Source organism: Spea bombifrons, chromosome 4 (assembly GCF_027358695.1).
Source record: "Spea bombifrons isolate aSpeBom1 chromosome 4, aSpeBom1.2.pri, whole genome shotgun sequence".
In the NCBI taxonomy this organism is placed as follows: domain Eukaryota; kingdom Metazoa; phylum Chordata; class Amphibia; order Anura; family Pelobatidae; genus Spea; species Spea bombifrons.
The window spans coordinates 34,441,125-34,461,085 of record NC_071090.1 but is presented as its reverse complement, the minus strand read 5'-3'; the positions used below and the strand labels follow the sequence as shown (position 1 = coordinate 34,461,085).

At 37.5% G+C, this 19,961-nt stretch overlaps 2 long non-coding RNA genes across 3 annotated transcripts in view; one reads left to right on the top strand and one right to left on the bottom strand.

Annotated features, from left to right (window-relative positions):
- Positions 1-19,961, top strand: part of LOC128490164 (uncharacterized) — a 328,195-nt gene that overhangs the window by 206,864 nt on the left and 101,370 nt on the right. The gene's annotated exons all lie outside the window — the stretch shown is intronic.
- Positions 15,259-19,111, bottom strand: LOC128490165 (uncharacterized). The gene is made up of 5 exons (XR_008353925.1): positions 19,042-19,111; positions 18,648-18,695; positions 16,787-16,831; positions 15,815-15,862; positions 15,259-15,303 (listed from the first exon to the last, which is right to left on the bottom strand). It is a non-coding gene; the product is annotated as an uncharacterized LOC128490165 (long non-coding RNA).

The following is a 19,961-nucleotide window of genomic DNA, read 5'->3' as shown; positions in this document are numbered from 1 at the left end:
GCTACCCTTTAACTTTGAACGTGCTTCTGGTGCTTTAGGCTTTCCGTAAAAAACCATAGAGCTTGTGGGCCTAGCTGCACTACTACTGCCTGCTTTTGGTGCCTTTCCTTTACTTGATGATCCTTCAAGCAATGCTTCCCCAAATGATAAGCGAGAGCCTACTTGGCCTACTTGGCCGACTAGACTGACGCAAAGGCTGCATCTTAGAACTGGTGGTGGTGCTGGTGGTGGTAGATGGAGCTTGTCCCTCCTTAGTCCCAAAAGGAGGATCCATTTCAAATTTTGCGTTGTGTGTGTAGTGTAGTGTTTAAAAAAACGTAAAAAAAAAAAAAAAAAAAAAGGGGGGGGGATAAAAAAATTAAAGACTTTGAATTTACACGGGCCTAAGAGCCTATCCTACTACTATGCTAAACCTAAAGCTATATTAGTATTCTAGTCTAACTCTAGACAGACGCTCTCAAGCCCACTAAGCTAAAGTGAGGTTAAATTATATATAATATTATATTATTAATAGATTAGAATTACTTATATTAGGGATTATAGATAGACTATAGTTTATGAATTAGAAAGAATTACTTATATATATTATAGATTATGAATTAGAATTTATGTTATATAATATATTATAGATTAAGAAGATTAAAGATTAGAATTATTTTAGCACTACAGATAGTAGCTTGAAGCTTTGCTTAGTACAGTTGTTGTCGTCACACAGTGTAAGGTTTGTCTTACTAGAAGGAATCCGATATGCAGGACTGGAACACACTTGCTCAAAAACAGAACACACGCAAGGGGCCTGGTGAGGGTAACAGGTCACTTGGTAGTGTAACTGTAAGCGCGAGTGGTCATAGGGAAGCCGTTTAGCAGACCAGGGTCGGGACGCCAGAGGTACACAGGAACCGTTTAGATAGCCGGGGTCAGGAAGCCAGAGGTACACGTAGTCGGGTTGGATAGTCAGGGTCAGGATGCCAGAGGTACACGTAGTAGCAGGGAGAGCCAGGGTCAGGAAACCAGAAAAACACAGGAAGCCGTTTAGCAGACCAGGGTCGGATACCGGGAGAACAAGAACAAGGTAAGTATATATGGGATACGGGAGGAGCTCACGTAATACAGATAGAATCAGTATAACTGAGCACTGGGGATACTGTGCTCGAGGTTTAAATAGCCCGAGGGGGCGTTCCCCGACGTCCGGGACGTGATCGCGTCCTGCGTCGCCATAGCGACGCAGCGGAATCCAGCCGGCGGTCAGCTTCATAAATATTCATGAAGCGGCCGCGTGCGCGAGCGGCTGCTTCAAGTTCCAGTATGCGGTTCCGGCGTTTCTGCCGGGGAAGAGAAGAGGACGGCCGGGAGCTGTTTAAGGTAGGTGCCTTACACACAGTCAATTTTTCTTGAAAAGAAATTAGAAATAAAATAAAATGTCACAGCAAAACAGTTAGTTTCACTGCTTGCTGAAACACACAGCACTTATGCAGCTGCACTCACTAGCCCAACAAGTTCACTTCACTGATGGACTGAGGTGAGCAAAACACTAAGGGTACTTTTAATAAAATTGAAATAAAATGTAAAATAAATGAGAAAATCTTTGCAAAACAGTTAACGTCACTGCTTGCTGAACAAAAACACACAGCACTTATGTGGCTGCACTCACTAGCCCAACAAGCTCACTTCACCGATGGACTGAGGTGAGCAAAACAAATGAAATAAACTTAAATATTATTAAGAAAAATTGACTTGGTCTCTTGCTGTTGCTAAAACAAAGCACAAACTAAAGAGCTGCAGCACCAGTACTAATAAGATTAGCTGAATTATAAGCTAGTAGTAATTATTAATTTTATTTATAGCTAATTAATTATTAAGATAGCTAAAATGAATTATATAGATGTCTTGAATGTCTACAGTACACTCTACACTCGTATACTATAGTATATATATATATATATATATTTACTCTGGCCAATCAGCATTTGATAGGAAAAGGGACAAGCATTAGATATATAAGTGTGCTGAATACATTTCAACATGTCAGTAGCAGTAATAGACTTATGAGAGTTGGAGTGTGAGACAGTCAACAACAGTAACAGTGTTGAGACTGAGACTGCGGCTCATCTACCATACTGCAAGTATCAATACTGTAGTGCAGAAAATGTACTGTACTAGTGTGTAAACATGTTTTTGATTATGTTAGTGTGTGTGTGCTTCTGGGTTTGTTAGTGAAAGTGTGTTTGTGCCTGTGTTTGTTATTCAATGTGTATGTGTATGGGTATGTTAGTGAAAGTGTGTGTGTTGGTATGTTAGTGTGTAAAATATGCTTCTTTGGGTTTGTTAGTGTGTTTGTGTGTCTGGGTATGTTAGTATGTGTGTGTGGATATTTTAGTGTGTCAACAACAATGATTGTTGATCAATTATTTTAGTCACCCAATCAAAAAAATCAATAATATTAGTTTGTCATGATCTTCCCATGTTGTTTTTGATCTTGAAACCCACGTGACTTTAGATGTTCAACAACACCGTTGAAGAATTTTGGGGCCCGAAAATTACACTTCTATCATGCCCAGGTTCCAGGATGAGTGTGATGTTATCTGTGCTGGAATCTGGGTATGCCTGGGCATGATAGGAGTGTTTGTTTACCGTATTTGCTCGTATTTGCTAAGATGAGGTTTTTTTCAGAGCAAATGCTGTGAAAAATACCCCTCGTCTTTAAATCTAGGCCATCTTCTAATCAGACCTCAAATAGCAGGTTGGCAAATAAAAGGAAATAAAAAATATATATTTTTCTCAATCATAGCTTTTATCAAATATGAAAAAATAGTTTACAAGAATTAATATTTACTAGTAAAACTTTTTTCCTATAGGGTAGTCTTATATTCAGGCTTTCTCTTTTCTTCCTTAATGTTAATTTTTACAATTTTTTCATATTTAATTTAAAAGCAAGGGTGATTGCCATTAAGGTCTGTGATGCTCCTGCATGCTGCATGGTCATCTATGCATCGGGCTATTGTCTGGGCCAGTGCACTATTGGGTAAAAGAGGGCTAGGTGGTAAGTAAAATTGCTTGCCTCAGTAGTGTGGCCTTTTAAGGTGACTCATTAACTTGTTTTTTTTTCTGCTTTACAAGCGACAGTGATGAGAAGATCTGACATTCTAGGTAAGACTAACCAGAACTTGTGATCAGAGGCAAGATGGTCCGTAGTTGTGCAAGCATTTGCAAAACCGCCATTGTGTGTGACCAGAGTGTGGAACCAGCCTTTGAGTGATCCTTTCAACCAGTCAGTATGGACATGTAGGTTTATTTTTATAGATTAAGTACCAACACCGTCTGCGCAGCTCTCTCTCTCTCCTTGCCATCCTTCTGTCCCTTGCTCCCATCAAACAGTTCTGCTGCTCATACGCTCTCCTCTACCTCTGGTTCCCTTGATACAACTGCTTCTTTGCCTCCCCTTTTTATTCCCCTTTTGCATGCTTTTCTCTTTGCTTAATCCCGTAAGTGTTGCGACCCCCCCAAAATAATTCCCTCACCCAATATAGTTCAGACCTCTAATACTTCACTGCCTGGAAGTTATAAGGAAGATACTCCCCTTTGCTGCTTTTTTCGCCAACCATTACTTTTAACAACCCATACTGGCCGCCCCTTGCCCATTCTCCCCTCCTTTTTTAACATAGTATTCCCAATTAGGCTCTATCCATTCTTCCTTCCCTTAACCGTCTGATCTTAGTTGCCATGTTACAGCTAAATGCACTACCAGCCTAAAATTGTCAGGTCCCTTACCCTCGTCGTTAACAGCTTTGAAAACTGGCCGGGTGTCACATTGATTTCCATTGATTTCCATTCTCTGATTAAAATAAACTTTCTTTTATTACGTCTAAACCTCCGACCCCTTTCTTTTAGATTATGACCTCTTGTTCCCACATTTCTCCTGCTTTGAAAAAAAAAAACCCACCTCCTTTCAATCACACCTTCTCTCTCTCCTATTAGGTATATGTATTTACTCTTTGTAGTTAATTGCTTCCTGCAAACCATTCACCATGGATAAGCCGCCTCCACTTTTCAATCCATTTTAAAGGGATACATCACAGCTAGCTGCCCTTGCTGGTGACCGCTGGTGACCTTGAAAACACCTTACAAAGGGTGGAAGACCAATGCCTTAACCACTACTCCAAACCAGAGGTACAGGTTGCCCATTTGAAAACGGATAAAAACCCTGGTATGCATAAACTCTCTCTATAATGTTCTTTATAATCTATAATTATACAATATTAAAAATGTCTTAAGTGTTCAGTAGTACAGGTGTAATAGCCAGTCCATGCATTAAAATTGCATGATTTGGTCAAAGGGATTTGGGTCACTCTGACAACATCAGCCAATTAAACCATGCACCCCTCATACCTTGGAATCAGGCCTCCAGGCTGGTTGGGGTATTCAAATCTTACTGGAATGTGTCTTCCCTTTCGTGCTAACCTTTATTTATTTTTCCTCTTTCGCGGTCAATGCAGGATGAGCTGCTATGTCAATTTGGAACAAATGTTGTGCCCTGGAGAACCTGCTTGAAATCCTTTGGCAACGCACAGATTGATGAGGAGCTGGATGAGAAAAGCATCTATGAACCGCATTAAGCTTGTCAGAAAAGCACGTTATAATTTGGTCCTCCACAGTCTATGTACCATGAGTAAAAATGTTACAAATGCTAAAATGCTAGATTTGATTTTCAGGGATAGTGAACTGGTTAGAAAGAGAAGATAGAGGCAATACCCGTTCTTGTTGGTAGTAAAGTGGTGTTTTTCTGCTCCAAGTTGATGGCCACAAAACACCCCCACGTGATATGACAAGCGGTGTGTCCTGCCTGAATTTCCTTGTCTATTTTGTCGCATTAACAGTTCAGTAGAGTTTGCTATCCCAGCTTGGAGGTAACGGAGGTAACGGAAGTATGGAAAATGGATAGAGAGACTCAACTCCTACCTAGGAAGTGACTTGGTGTGGAACATTAAGGAACATCTCACATTTTTAATCTTTTATGGAAATAAAATGAATTATTTAAGTGTGTGTATTTTTTTTAATATATTCCTTTGCTTTGTAGTTGTCACTGCAGATGGTAGGAAGTGCTAGCACTTGCACCTTTAAAGGGAGGCTATAGAAAATGCTAATTTGGTTAGTGAACAAGCTTGGTGAAGCCTTCTGGCTGCTGATTGGTGGCTGGAGTCCAGGGCTCAGCCAATCAGAAGCTGACCCTGAGCCCTAGCCTCCTAATTGGTGGGTGGTGACACCTAACAAGGGCTGACCAATCAGAGAGGTGAACCTGGGCCGGCTGCTGATTGGTTGCTGGGGTCAGCTGACTAGACTCTGCCAATCAGCAGCTGGCACTGAGCCCTAGCCTCCTGATTGGCAGGTGGTGTCACCTGACCAGGGATGACCAATCAGAGATAGGTGAGCCAGGGCCGGCCAATCAGAGAGAGGTGAGCCAGGGCCGCCTGCTGATTGGTTGCTGGTGTCAGCTGACTAGGCTCAGCCAATCATTAGCTGTCCCTGAGCCCTAGCCTCCTGATTGGTGGGTGGTATCACCTGACCAGTGCTGACCTATCAGAGAGAGGTGAGGCAGGGCTGGCTGCTGATTGGTTGCTGGAGTCAGCTGATTGGGCTCAGCCAATCAGCAGCTGGCCCTGAGCCCTTGCCTCCTGATTGGTTGGTGGTGTCACCTGACCAGTCAAAAAGTGGTGAAACCAACATAGTACCATATTGCATGCCACTTTATTATTTTTTATGAGCAACTAATTTTTCTTTTTATGTTTTATGGGCACCAAACAGAGAGTTAACATAGTTAACATCCAACATAACTCCTGTGGGAAAAGCTGACGGCTTTGAACTTGCGAGCAATTGGGTGGAAGTCCAACAACTTAACCATGACTCCAAGCTAGAGTTTCATGATATTTTTGGGGGTAATGGATAGTCTCTTTAGCGTAACTGTTTAGGTGTTAATCTTGGATTCTTGAGGTTCTGGGTTCAATTCCCTGAGGCTTAAATTTCATCTTTTTTTTGGATGTTTTCTTTTTTTGTGTGCTTTTTTGCATTTGGTAAGAGAGAAAAAGCGATTCTGAGCAACCACGTTGACAAAAACATAAGCCATCTTGTCTTTGCCCTTACAAGCCACCATTCTTTAGTTTATTTAGTGCGTTTCCCTGGGAAGTTACGTCGGCTAAAGGACCATATAGGGGATTGTTTTTCCAGGCAATTACACCTCTTCTCTGTGGTGTAGTGGTTAAGGGGTTTGGTTTGGTTTCTTGACGTTCTGAGTTCAATTCCTTGTGTTTTCATCTTTACCTAGATCTGTTTGGTTGTTTTTGAGAATAAAAGCCATTCTTAGTAACCACGTAGACCTAAACATAAGACATCTTGTCTCTGCCCTTAAAAGCCACTTTTTTTTAGTTTATTTAGTGTTTGTTTGGGAGTCAGGCTAGGTAAACGACTCTATGGGGGATTGTTTTTCACAGCCTTTACGCATGTTCTCTGTGGTGTAGTGATTAAGGGTATGGATGTGGTTTCTTGAGATTCTGAGTTTAATTCCCTACATGTTCATATTTACCTACATCCGTTAATATTTTTTTTTTTTTTTGAAAAGAAAAGCGATTCTTAGTAACCATGTAGACCAAAACATGACATCTTGTCTCTGCCCTTACAAGCCAGAGAGGTTCTGCGTTCAATTCCCCATGTCTTCATAGTGCGTTTGTTTGGGAGTTAGGCCAAGTAAAGGACTGTATGGGGGGGGGACGGAAGGATCGTTTCTGTTGGCACTTATTCCTGTTCTCTGTGGTGCAATATTTAAGATGTTGGATTTGGTTCCTGAGATTCTGGATTAAATTCCTTCATGCTTTACCGTTTCTTGGACATAGACCAAAACACAAGCCACTCAGTCTCTGCCCTTGGAAGCCGCCATTTTTTGGTTTATTTAGTGTGTTTGTTTGGGAGGAAGGCTAGCTACAAGACTACATTGATGTAAAAAAACAATGGATAATTTCAGGGCAAAGGCATTGTTAGTGTCTGTAGTGTAGAGCTTAAGGTGGGGGACTCGGGTACTTCAGTACCTGGGTTCAATTTCATGGTAGTCCTTTATTCAACTGTCTCTCATCTCTGTTTTGTTTTAGGCTAGGGCTTATCTTTTTACAGTATTTCCCCTGTCTCTGGTTTTATATTGCCATTGGTCCTATTCTTTTGTTTTGGTGTTTTCCTGCCTCCACCTTTGCTCTTACTGAAGGCACAAGGTTTCTCTGACCCTATTGTCTTCAATAATGCTAATGTCTTTTCCTTAGCTTATCATGAGTTCTCCTTTCCATTGCTTGAATGTGTCGTGTTCAATCCCTTTCTGTTGTGCTGTGTCTCTGTAGCTAACTGGCTTGATGTGTGCATACTAGGCCCATTAGAAGGCAGGTGCTACAGTACAAATAGTGGGGTTTATTCACTAAGGCGAGAGTTTTCAGAAGGGTTTCCATTCCCAATACCTTACTTTGACGGTGTTAGCCAGGGCCAACACTGTCTGCTTTCTCCAGGAGATAACACAAGAGTCAAGGGGCTTGTGCGAAGTTGAAGATTATTGAACTCTCCATTGTACAGGTTAGCCAAATTCTTCCTGCACAAAAGCTCACCAAAACGTTCTCTTCATCACGTCAGACCTCAATCGGTCCTGGGCCTCATGTTGGTTTTTATGCCTATCCCATGCATGTTTACATTCTCTCACTTTATTAGCCTCTACCGCTTCTGCTGGGAGGCTGTTCCATTTCTCTACCACTCTCGGAGTAAAACTTCTTTATATTACATCTAAGCCTCTGACTCACTAGTTTCAGATTATGACCTTGTTTAACCACTTCTCCTCTTTTGAAACAAACATCCCTCCTGTTATTGGTTAAATGCCTTTAAGGATTTGCAGTATTTTCTCCAAACCTATACATATTGAGGTACCTTAGTCTTTCCTGATCCTGAGCCTGCGTTATTCTTATCTACAATGGTAAGTTGAACATTTCCTTTCACTGTAACTCATCTAACGCTCAGAGAATTGTTTCTTCTTTACATGTAGAGATACTTAATAGTTTATTGGTTTTAAATTGCAGTTTCAGTGTTTCTCTTTTTTTACTTTATCTTTTGTATTCTTCACTTTTGTTTTCTTTTCCCCAATGTCTTCATCCCTTCCTCCAAGGTCTGTATCTTACTCTTCTAGCCCATCCAATCTCATTGTATACCTCCTAGTACCCCTATACTCTGCTTTGCAATTCACTTGTTTTGCTTATAACTTTTTGTTGTTGAGGGGTTTTTGTTGTTGTTGCAAGGAACCTGTTGCATCACCATGAGTTAATATCCATTGTACATATTCCAAATAATGAAACATGTTGTTTTGTTCAGTTTAGCATACATAATGTAATCAAAGTACACATTTGAAACATATGAGCCAATGCCTGTAAGTTCCATGTTGTATCCAATCTGAACCATTGTATGGTTTGTAGACTGGGTCATCCTCTCCATCTGATAAATGTGTTTGAGTGTCACCAAAACGTTTCCAATAGCAGGTGGATCAGTCTGTTTCAGTTTCTTGCAATCTTTACAGATAAAAAAAGGAACTCCAGTAAGCTCCTATGAAATGTTATTTTTATACGCTGAGGGATGGCCACCATAATGTGCACTTCTGGTGAAGACCTTTTTTGGTAACCTCTGAATATCTAAAGACTTTTGCTAAATGAATAAAACCCTCTCCCAAATTTCTGGAGAATATTGCGTGTTAAGCTATGACACCCCACTTCCTGATAAACCTAAAAACTTTTGGGGACAAGAAAAAAAAAACACACACACAAATATATATATATATATTATAACATATAGAAATGAAACCATGTGAGTATGGAGCTTGTGTTGGCCCAGGACAGCATGGGTACCTATAATAATTAACAATATTGCCATTGTAAATAACACATTGATATCATTTTATCCCACTTCTTGTAATTTTTGAAATTAGGCAAAGATTCCCATATGAAACAGATCTACCAGTTTCTCTACGCCTCATTTAGCATTTTAATGTTATTATTATGAACTTCCCACCTCTCAGTACTGTATGTCCTGTTCAGTTCTTCTATTAAATTGAGAAGTCTCCCTCAACAGTTTGTTTCCACTCTGCTTTTAGTTTCCTGGCCAAATGTTCTTTCTCTTAATCTTTTTGCCTTCCCCCTTGTCAGTACATTTATTTATATAGCGCCAGCCGGTTTCATGTAGCTATGCCATTTTCTGCCATGCCATGATCATTTCTGGCTGTGAGTGCACCGTCTTCTTCTCACTTCCCTTTACCAGGGGATTTCCACTGTCCCTTATTCCTTTCTGTCTATGTCCATGCTCAGTCTTTCCATATCTGTTCTGGTCGATCAAAGACAAGGGCTTCAGCGTTAAGAAACACAACACACTGGATAGATGGGCCCAATGGTTCATATTGTAATTTAATATCTGTTTGTTTTGGAAGAAAACATCGCCACTGTGGTCATCCTAGTCTGTGTCCCACAGGGTAGCTCACAATAGCCAAGGGTGTGTGGCACCACAATATCTCAAGAATATTGGCACCTTAATTACTGTAAAGTCTTTAACACTGTCATGCTTTCTTGAAATAGAGGAAGAAATGATTGTAGCCCTTCCATGGACACTGGCTAAAGAGAAGACTTGGCCCTCCATTACAGGTAAGACCTTTCTGCTTAAAAAAAGAGATTGAGAGCGCATACATCTAATAATAAGTTGGCAAAGGATGTTAGTTTGATGTGTCTATGTCTGTGTATCTCTACTTTGGGGGTTGTCCCTAAAAAAAGAAGCGGGTAAGCTCCACTTAATTTATCACTTGTCCTTCCTTAGGAGCCGCTTGGTCAATGATGGTATTGATCCCGAGCTATGCACCGTGTCGTATACGTCTTTTGAATTGGTGGCCTATTGGGTGAGGACTTTTGGTAGGGCTGTGCTGATGGCTGAGTGGCAAATAAGGGTGCAAAGAACTGACATCCCTTCTACTTTGGTGTGAGTATCATAGCCTTAAACGCACAGCATAGTATTTAATTTCCAACAGAGACAAATTGATTTAAACTAAAGAACATTCCACAGTATCTTAACAACGCCAAAAAGTTAATAAAACATGCAATAAAATGAAAACCAAAACAGAGGTGCATTTCAGTTTGCAAGAAATGTATTTATTAGAATTATAAGAGAACATAATTATGAATATGATTTATAAGAATATCAAATCAAATAAGGTAATTACGTAAAACAGCAACCATAGCTTTCTTCATGGTGCATCGAAGTAAAGGAACACTGTGGGAGAAATATGAAATCCAAATCAGTGATCAATGTTATTAGAAAGAAAAAACTTAGTCTAGTAGTTTATGATGCACAATAAAAACACTATATTTCAAACTGTTTGCTTTAAAAGCATACTATTTAAATGCATTAAAAAGAATACATTTAACAATATAGAAAACAATTAACTCTTGATTCATAAGTAGTCAATGGTAGCAAGAAAATGGTATTACCTGCATTCACACTAATATGGACTTTATAACAGAATAATATGTACTAATAACATTATTACATATTTGAAGTTGTTTTTGCTCTCTAATCTTACTCCTTAGATATACATAATATGGTTTCTAAGTCTTTCCTGACATCTTTTTTTCAGTAAGACTAAATCAAATCACTTTGTATACTTGCATTCATTCTTTCTTTAGTGAATAGACCTCCTGGCTTCCTTAGACATTGCTTCCATAATTATAAGGTGTAACAATGATTTTATAAGGACTTGCTTCTTTCTCATACAGGAAAAATGACATTCCAACCCCCATATGGCACATTAACAAATATTTAAATCAAATGCTTGCTTAATAAATTCCTCTACTAACATACTATCCAGTTCCGCCACTGGAGATCTGTCTATAATAATAATAAAAATAATAATTAAATATTTATTTTTAGTTTCTGTATCGACCAAATCTTGTCCTATAATGTGACCTAACATATATTGGGTAACACTGTCTCCTTTCCTTCCCTTTCTATCCTTTCTACACACTGTTGTGGCTATATCCCAGTTATGAGATTCACAAAACCACAACTGCAATGGCAACCAAATCCAAACTATGTTTATTTGTAATTTAAGTTAAATCAGTGAACAAACATTTTCTGTAAACTTCAAGTATTTGTATGCATAGCCTTACTTTTGGTCCCTTCTGACCATACAATAAATTTCTTGTCATTTTGTATACATTCTGCTTCACGCTGTGCATGTCCTTTCATAAATCAAGCTTCCAGTGATAGCACTTCTCTGCTTCTTTATCGCCCAGGCCTCTATCACTGCTTTCCTCTTTAACTCATCCTATATTTTGTATCATCACTTTCCGCATATCACCATATGTTAGTCATGTACATACATGAAAGCGGTGTAAATAAATTGCTGTGTAAATAAATGTCTATAAATGCTTTTGAGAATGAATTCTCATTTTTTTGAGAATCAAAACTATAGATATATTTTTAGTTTAAAAGGTTTAGAAAGTAGTTTGTTTTAGGTAAAATTATGGACTACAGTGGTTTAATCAGCCTTTTTAAACAAAATAATACATTATTGTACTAAAACTACTATGTAATTAGAGAAATTGTTACAAAATGTAAAAAATACAGATAGAAATATTACAAAATAACTTACAGTAAAGTATGTTACTCTTTCGCTTAGCCAAGTAAGCCACCTGAGCCACCTAAGATAGGCAATCCACCATCACCATTAAGAAGGTCATCAACAAGTTCCACCTGTATAGGAAAGAAAATCTTACAATCGATCTATTCTCTAGAGTGAGTTTGCAGAACACTTGAATTCTCCAACTCCTTGGCAACACTATGTATTATCATGGGTAATCCCTAGTGAACATCTACTGGAAGATGGTCTCCAAGCAATGGGAAATCAAGGCTGATATACAGTATATAGTTGTATGAATGGCAATATGTATACCATCAAAGATAAAACCTCTACCAGTAAAGTTACTTCTACTAACACAATTTCAAGTTTAATTTTAATTTAATTTTAATTTCACAAAAGTATATTTTGTAATAATAGAGGTACTCTGGGTGATATATCCTAAAGGTGAAGATCCTGTGAGGTTACAAAAAAATAAGACATACTTTATTCATTAGATACTCTTAACATATAGAGCTGTGGGATACAGGCTTTTCTATGCATCTGCTGTATGCAATGTAACCTGATAACTGTTTGTCTATTTTAATTATCTTTTTCATTTTATGAACCATTTTGTTCACTGGATTCCAAATGTATGTTTCTAGTTCTGACTTTGCATCATTTTGTTACGGTAGTATATAGTATTATTGCTCTTAACTGCTTCAAAACTATTATACATGTTATACTGAAGGCCACTACTCATTTAGCAAAGATCAGTGATTTCCCATTGTGGTGCTTAAGTCTGGGTCTGTCTTATTTATCAGAACAAAGTACAATGTGGCCATTGATCGGAAAGAATATAAAGTTTTCCTAAGGAGCATCTAAAACAATTGCCTGTAAACATCCATTTGTGTGCAATCTCATAATAATGAAATATTTTAATGATAATGGTGTAAAGCACTCACTTGGTCAGAAATACTTTTAAATTTTATTTTCTATTTTATACCCATATTTAGATATTTTTTCTATGAAATCACTTTTGTCATCTGCAGCCCACCATAGAGGTAACCTAGACAGCATGCAGGAAGTTCTCTTGGTAGAAGCCACAACTTGCCCTGAGCCCACTTTGGAGTGTTGGCATATGTATCAATAGGCGGCCAGCCAAATAGAAAATGGGACAGTGGTTCAGAAATATAATTAACACTAAACCTAGGGCTTACTGTGACTATATATATTTTCTTAAAGCTACTATTTATGTTTAGAGCATTACTATTTGTTACTTATTTTTTTCAAATGTTGCTTTATATAAAGTACAATTCTTTATATAAAGGGCATAAGCATGATACACTTACCACGGGACATAGCAGGGTACCTACAAGTGCCTGGATTAAGTCGATTTGCTAAACAAATAACAATTGAAAATGTTTAAGAAAACATAAGAATAGTATTATAATGTAATTTAACATGCAACAACCAACAACTTAGCAAAGGCCTACACACTGGCAAAGTTATTTTGAGTAGTATGTGTTCTAGTTATCCTTAAACTATACTCTTAAAGATCTATATTATGTATGTAATATTGCATTAGAAAATGTATGGATACGATATATATATATATATATATATATATATATATATATATATATATATATATATATATATTTCTAGATTCAAATTTCCTCTTCTTGGCTTTATACCCCTTTCAGATATTGCTCCCCTTTTGTTAAGTTTGCACTCTCCGATAAATCCCGCAACCTGACTTTTACGACACTGACAATTAACAGGGATGACAAAAAGCGAGGGATCATAGCAATTAAATATATGTATAATGTTTTTTTGTACACATTTTAGCTTCACTACTTAGCTATTACTTAGGAAACAAAATAAAATATATATATTATATAATATATAAAACAAATGCTTAAGTTACAGAGCCGTAAAGTGTGAGGGAGGCCAATAATACCTTTAATACACAAAGAAATAGTGATGCCATATAAACTTACCAAAACCTTTCTCACAAGTTCACGTGTTGCGTTATCCACTAACTTGGCAGCTTCTACAGAAAGGTTTTCCTGAAAAATAGGAATGTTAGAGGGGGCAATAAAAGAGATTAACTACATTCATTTTTACTTCAAGGTTTGCGTACTTCCATTTTTCATAGGGTGTATTTTTTTGCTAGTAATAATATATGTAAAATAAAGTATCTGAAAATATCAAAAAAGTCCATAATGCTTTATATATTTATATTATTATTATTATTATTACAACACCCAAATCATGGTAATCTCACTGAAGGAAAAAATAAACGTCTGCGTCAGTGTTGCTGCTGGTTGTCCAAATAATCTTGCTATGGGTACAATTATCAAGCATTAAATCATATTATTACACCAGGGCACAGTTTCTGTTTTCATTAAAAGTTGAATAATACAAGGTTTCAACTCATTATGGAATGAATCATGGGCAGACTAAATGGGGTGATGTTTTTTATTGTCCAATAAATTCTATGTAATTCTATGTTTCTATGTGCTAATATATAAGCACCATGTGATATTTTTATAAAGCATAAAACCAATGCCAGGGCAACAAAAGGATATTGTATTTACAAGCTTGTTTAATACAAATATACTATTATGCAAATCAAAATAAGATAACCTTGTAACATATTGCAGTGGTATCCAGTGATGATTTGTAGCACAAGGCTAAATATTATACAATATTAATTGTAAACTGTTTGTTTAAATGCTACTTGAAGAATTTCCCATTTTAAACATAGTTTTAGCTTATAGAGGATTGATATTCTAAAGAAAAATCTTGTTGGATCAAAAAAAAAAAAATCCTGTGTATTTTTTTTTTTTTTGAAAAATAAATCTTACCAGTTCCTCCCGAGTTCCTAGCAGTTCATCTAGGCCGCAACCAAGATTCTCCTGTTAAAAAGGGAAAAGAGAATACAGAGAATTTCAAATTTGGCTAATATAGGTGATTGGTCAATTTTTACATGGATGAATATGGATGGTTAAAAAACATATACTGTCACATTTTTAACAAAATAATCTTAGCCAGACCTAGAAATGTGCAAATCAGGAGCATGACTAGAAATAACAGGGTGGTCCAAAAATTGCCTCCGGGCAAATAAATTGTTCATTGTGTATTTGTATTTAATCTCAACAGGTAAGTATTATATCACAATGTAATGCCAGAGACCGAAAAGTTATGTACAATTTACAAATTGTGTTTTGGGTTTATTTAGATCAAGAGACCCACACCCAAGCCTGTATACTTTTTACTTTAATTGTCCCATTTGTTTATTTTATCTAACTCTATACTTACATTATAAGCTGTTTATACTTTGAGACACTGAGGAGCAGCTGCCATTCTGGTACAGGTTTCCTTTCTGGCATAATACTTTTCTAATAATGTTCTTTAGGAGAAAGTACATCAATTTGGGATCTTATTACTATTTCACTAAAGTATTATACAAAATGCAATCTACCTAGTGATATTGTACAATTTCCTATAATTAGGGCCTTTGTTAATCTTCTTTATTTAAACACATATGCAAATAAATAGTTGCTTTAAAACAATTAATTGAATTTACTTACTAAGGCATCATAGAGCTCAAGATATAGCCTATCAGGGTCGTTAGCCTGAAAAAAATAATCATCATGTTTTGTTATGACAAAATACGATTTTCTTTTTTCATTCCTCTATGATCTTTACATCTGTATGAATATACAAGCTTTAATGAATATATTTTTATATAATAAATAATAGCGTAGGTAGTGATAATCGGGATGCTAATGGTGCTCAATTAAATGTGTTGGCGTTGTCATTGTTAGGTCATCTTTATCCAGACCCTGCACCACCACTACCCTTTCAATAACAAAATTATAATTCAATTGGTCGCTGGTTGCTTCTTTCACACTGTTCTGTGCGTAAAGAAACCATGAAAATATAAATCCCATTTATATTATGGACTGATAAGCTAAGTGCTATCTCACCGCATCCCCAAACTATCCTGAAGTGGCTGTATCTTTAGATCTGGCCACGTAATGGTGAATGCCTCACTCTGATGTGACCCTGGAAAATGGATCCTGAGGCATTGTTATACTTGGTTTTCCCGGGCCTTGGTTTATGTCAACTGACATATATACTTACTTTACATGCAATAGCTTGAAGTTCATCTACAAGGTTTGGAACATTTTGCTGCAATGTAAAAAGAATGCATACTTTTCAACATATAGAATAGAAATAAATATTAACAAATTTGTAGGAAAAAAATATTAAATAAATGAAAAGCAATGCATAACCATCTCTTCTTAAAGTATGACATAGTTTAGACACTGTTTGGGTGTTTTTATGATTTATACACTACATAAACATTTAGGTACACAACATAAATTTATGTTGCAATAACAGACACACTAATAATGTAACCCAGACTTCAAAAGTCAAGTTTCCTAGACATCTGGTTTTATTTATAACAGTTTATTTATAATGGCGTCACTTTTGGGGGCATCGCATTTCACATGGAAAATGTGTTAACCATGTGTAGATAAAAATATATTCTAGTGGAATGCTTCTAGCTCAATGTTGCAAGTGTTGTAAGAATAAAGAAGGAAAATTATCTACAAGCACTTGTGCAATGCTCTCTGTAGAATTATAAGAATAATGTAGCTCATCTACTACATGGTTTTTACTGAGGCAAATGATGCATGTTTAGATTAAAGTGATGAACCACAGTGCACTAAGCTCTAGTCCTGTAATTTCCCAACCATAAAGACAGGCAAGAAAAACAAAGTCCATGGTGACCTGCACTCTTGGGGGCTCAGGTGCCACAAATGTTTCTCTCTGCCCAGATGCTATAGGATATGTTGGAACAACAAAGTCTTAACTTCCTTTTCAATATGGAGGGTGAGCTTAAAGATCAATAGAGGGAGGTTACAGCCAGAAAAGCTTCATGATAATCATCCTCCCTGGGCTTACGTTCTGGGGCTGAGACTCGTTGTGGCATTTTCAAAAAAAAAATGTAAATATGAAAAACTGACAAACTTTGCAAACAGAAATTATGGTGTACAAATTGTTGGTTATTTTGTGACAGAAAAAGATATATAAACAAGATATACATACGGCCAAAAGTTTCTCCACGCATTCTGAGGCAAGTAGATCACCCAACTGTAATAAAAATATGTTGTACTACGTTATTATTTTGTTTACACCATGTATATAACCTTCATATATTGACATTTCATTATGTGCCCTACTATTCAGCACATTTCCACTTTTTTCTACTCTTTTACTTAACATAAGATATACAAGAACTACAATTTCATGCAAAGGAATAACTGAGAGGAATTAGTTGATGTTTGAGTAATGTGGTAGTTCAGAAAATGAAATGTAATATTATATAAACATGTAAACCAATGGAAAAAAAAACACAAAATGAGCAATTTACAATCAAGACTGACACAATATAAGGTTTCTGAAATAATAAATAAGGAATATAGCATATCATTTTAATTATGAATGTGCTAATGAAGGGAATCTACTGATTTGACTCAAGAAACTGACCAAGTCTCTTGAGTCTTGATTATTTCCAAAGAATTTACAAACTACATTCTAAAATTATTATTGTGTATGTGAAGGCCAATTACTTTATCTTCTGCCAATCATTGAAAATATTAATAAAATAAATTATGTTTACGCATAGCTAAAATCCTAATGAAGTAGCAGTTTCATTCATTTGCTAGTGCAGGGCTTGACAAATTTGTTGTGAATCTAGGCGCCAGCTAAAAAAGTTAGGAGCCAGGATTTTTTTTTAAAACTAACAGTTGGTCAGGAGTGATCTGATCATCAGCCCACTTACTAAAATCACAGCATTTGACCTGGAAGCACCCTGGACTTTCAGGTCAGTGCTGTTTTTTAAAGAAAAATTATTATTATTTTTTGGGGTTTTTTTTTACTCTTTCAATGCTGATGTTCCATTGGAGCACAGCATTGCATGATATTTAGTCCCCACAAGCTTGTGGGGACAAATGTTAACCCGGCAATGCCACGAATGTGTCATACACAATTGTGGCATTGAAGGGGTTAACGCTGCACTCTCAGGGAGCGATCAGGCAGCAGGGGGGTGTTGGGGCTGGTCTCCACACTCATGTGGAGACCTACGAACCCTCTCCCCTGTCCCTGAAGCTGCCTCTGGAAGCTGGGACGCAATTGCTGGTCTATAGACCAGCCATTGCAGGGGGAGTCTCTTTGATGACTGCTGTAGGCTTCCATGCCTACAGGAGTCATCAAAGGGCTTGTGGGGGCTCGTTTTTGCTGTTGCTGGTCTGCCTGGGCTTCCAGGCAGACCACCAGCAGCAGAGCCCCGTACAAAACGGGAATTAACCCCTAAATGCCGCAATTGCAGCATCGAAGTGGTTAACGCTGCACTGTCGCTCTCATGGAGCGATCAGGCAGCAGGGGGATGTTGTGTCAGGTCCCCACACCCAATCAACACATCACCCCCTTCCCTGAAGCTGCCTGTGGCAGCTGAAAACGCGATTGCTGGTTTTCCTGCAACCGCGTTTTCAGCCTACAGGATCACTCCGTGGGAGTGATCACAGGCTTGGGGGCGGGCTCGGAGTGGCTGTGCTGTCTGCCCAGACTCCTGCAGCAATTGTTTGTGAATGTAACAGGCTGACAAACACCTAGGCACCAGGACAAAATTCTCTATCGCCATGGCGACCTGGCGCCTGGGATTTGTCGAGTCCTGTGCTAGTGTAATAAGTAAAAATATTGAAAAGCCCATGTGAATAAACTAAACAAAATGCATTTATTCACATATCAAATAAATAATAAATCCCAGAGAAAAACAACATAAATCAAATATGAGACTCAAGACCAAATGACAGATGTACCTACTTTAAGTATTTTAAACAAGTTCTTGTTTTTTTTTTATTAATGTTATATATTTATATATTTCACAGCAAAATAAACAATTACGTACCAAAGCGCATACAGCTTGAAAAAGTTTTTCTGTAACTCCTAAATCTGCCTATGGAGAAATGAACAGATGTTTATTGGCATTAGACAAACTTAATTTTGATAATTACACATTTTTTTCAGTTTGTAATCAGTGAAACATTTGATTAAGAAACCTATTTCATAAAAACATACCTGTGGCAAAAAAAACCAAAAGCCTCTGCTGTACATAATCTTTAAGGATTGCTTTTAATTTGCAGTTTTAATACATTTTTTCTTACTAATATGTGTAGTATGTAGATCTAAAATGTGTGTGATGCCTTTCTTTAAAATCACACAACATGCTGCATATTCAGTATATAATAAGTGTTTATGCTACAAATATTTTATTTTTATGAAACAATAGGAAATCAACTTACCAAAAGTGGTTTTAATATGTCATCAATAAGATGTTCTAGAACTTCCCCAAGATGTTCAGTAAGTGACTCCTAGATTTAGTTAAATGGAATTCAAATTACATAACGATCCAGATGAAGTATTGCTGAACAAATAATTATACAAATCAAAATGTAATTCCCATATTTGGCGTATATATATATAACAGACTATGGAGTCTATTCACTAAATCCAAAGGTGCTCTTTAACTAAGACAAACGTACATACTACAGTAGTGTATTTTACTTGTGGCAGTGCCCCCGGCTGCCCCCTTCAGGGCTGCCATCCTGTGAAAGGGCTGGTTTGGGGGACCATGGGTCTTCCTTGTAACTGCCCCATTGAGCAGCCTTACACTGGGGAGCCAGATTACCCAAGAGGGCATTCTGTCCTTCAATTTTGCACCAGGGGTCTAGTTGGCCTAGGCCAGAATACGTTACTGCCGTAGTGACTAGGTTTAGTGTTAAACCAAGCAACATCTGTGCAAATGGCCCACCATAATGACTAGCAATGAGAACTGCAACAAATATTTTCTGTGCCTTTTGTTGCACTGTTTTTCCTTCTGATCCATTCTTATGTAAAGAGGAGGGATACGACAACTTCCCTGCAAACTTTTCCTCTCCCACCCGTTCACATTTATGTATACAGCGTACTACAGTTTGCTGCTCACACTATCATCTCTTGATCAGCAAAAAGGATATTCATCATAACATATCACATGTGTATATGGTTTAAAATTTTCCTGTGCTATTAGTGCTTACAAAAATGTGTTGGCATGTTTTGCTCTTCCCATTGAAGGGGTTGTCTGCATACTAATGCTGAGGGGTGCGCGGCAGAAATCACTAGCAGGGACATCTCCAAGCCACAAAGGATGGCGCTAGGGAAGGTTTGCCCATTACCCAATTAT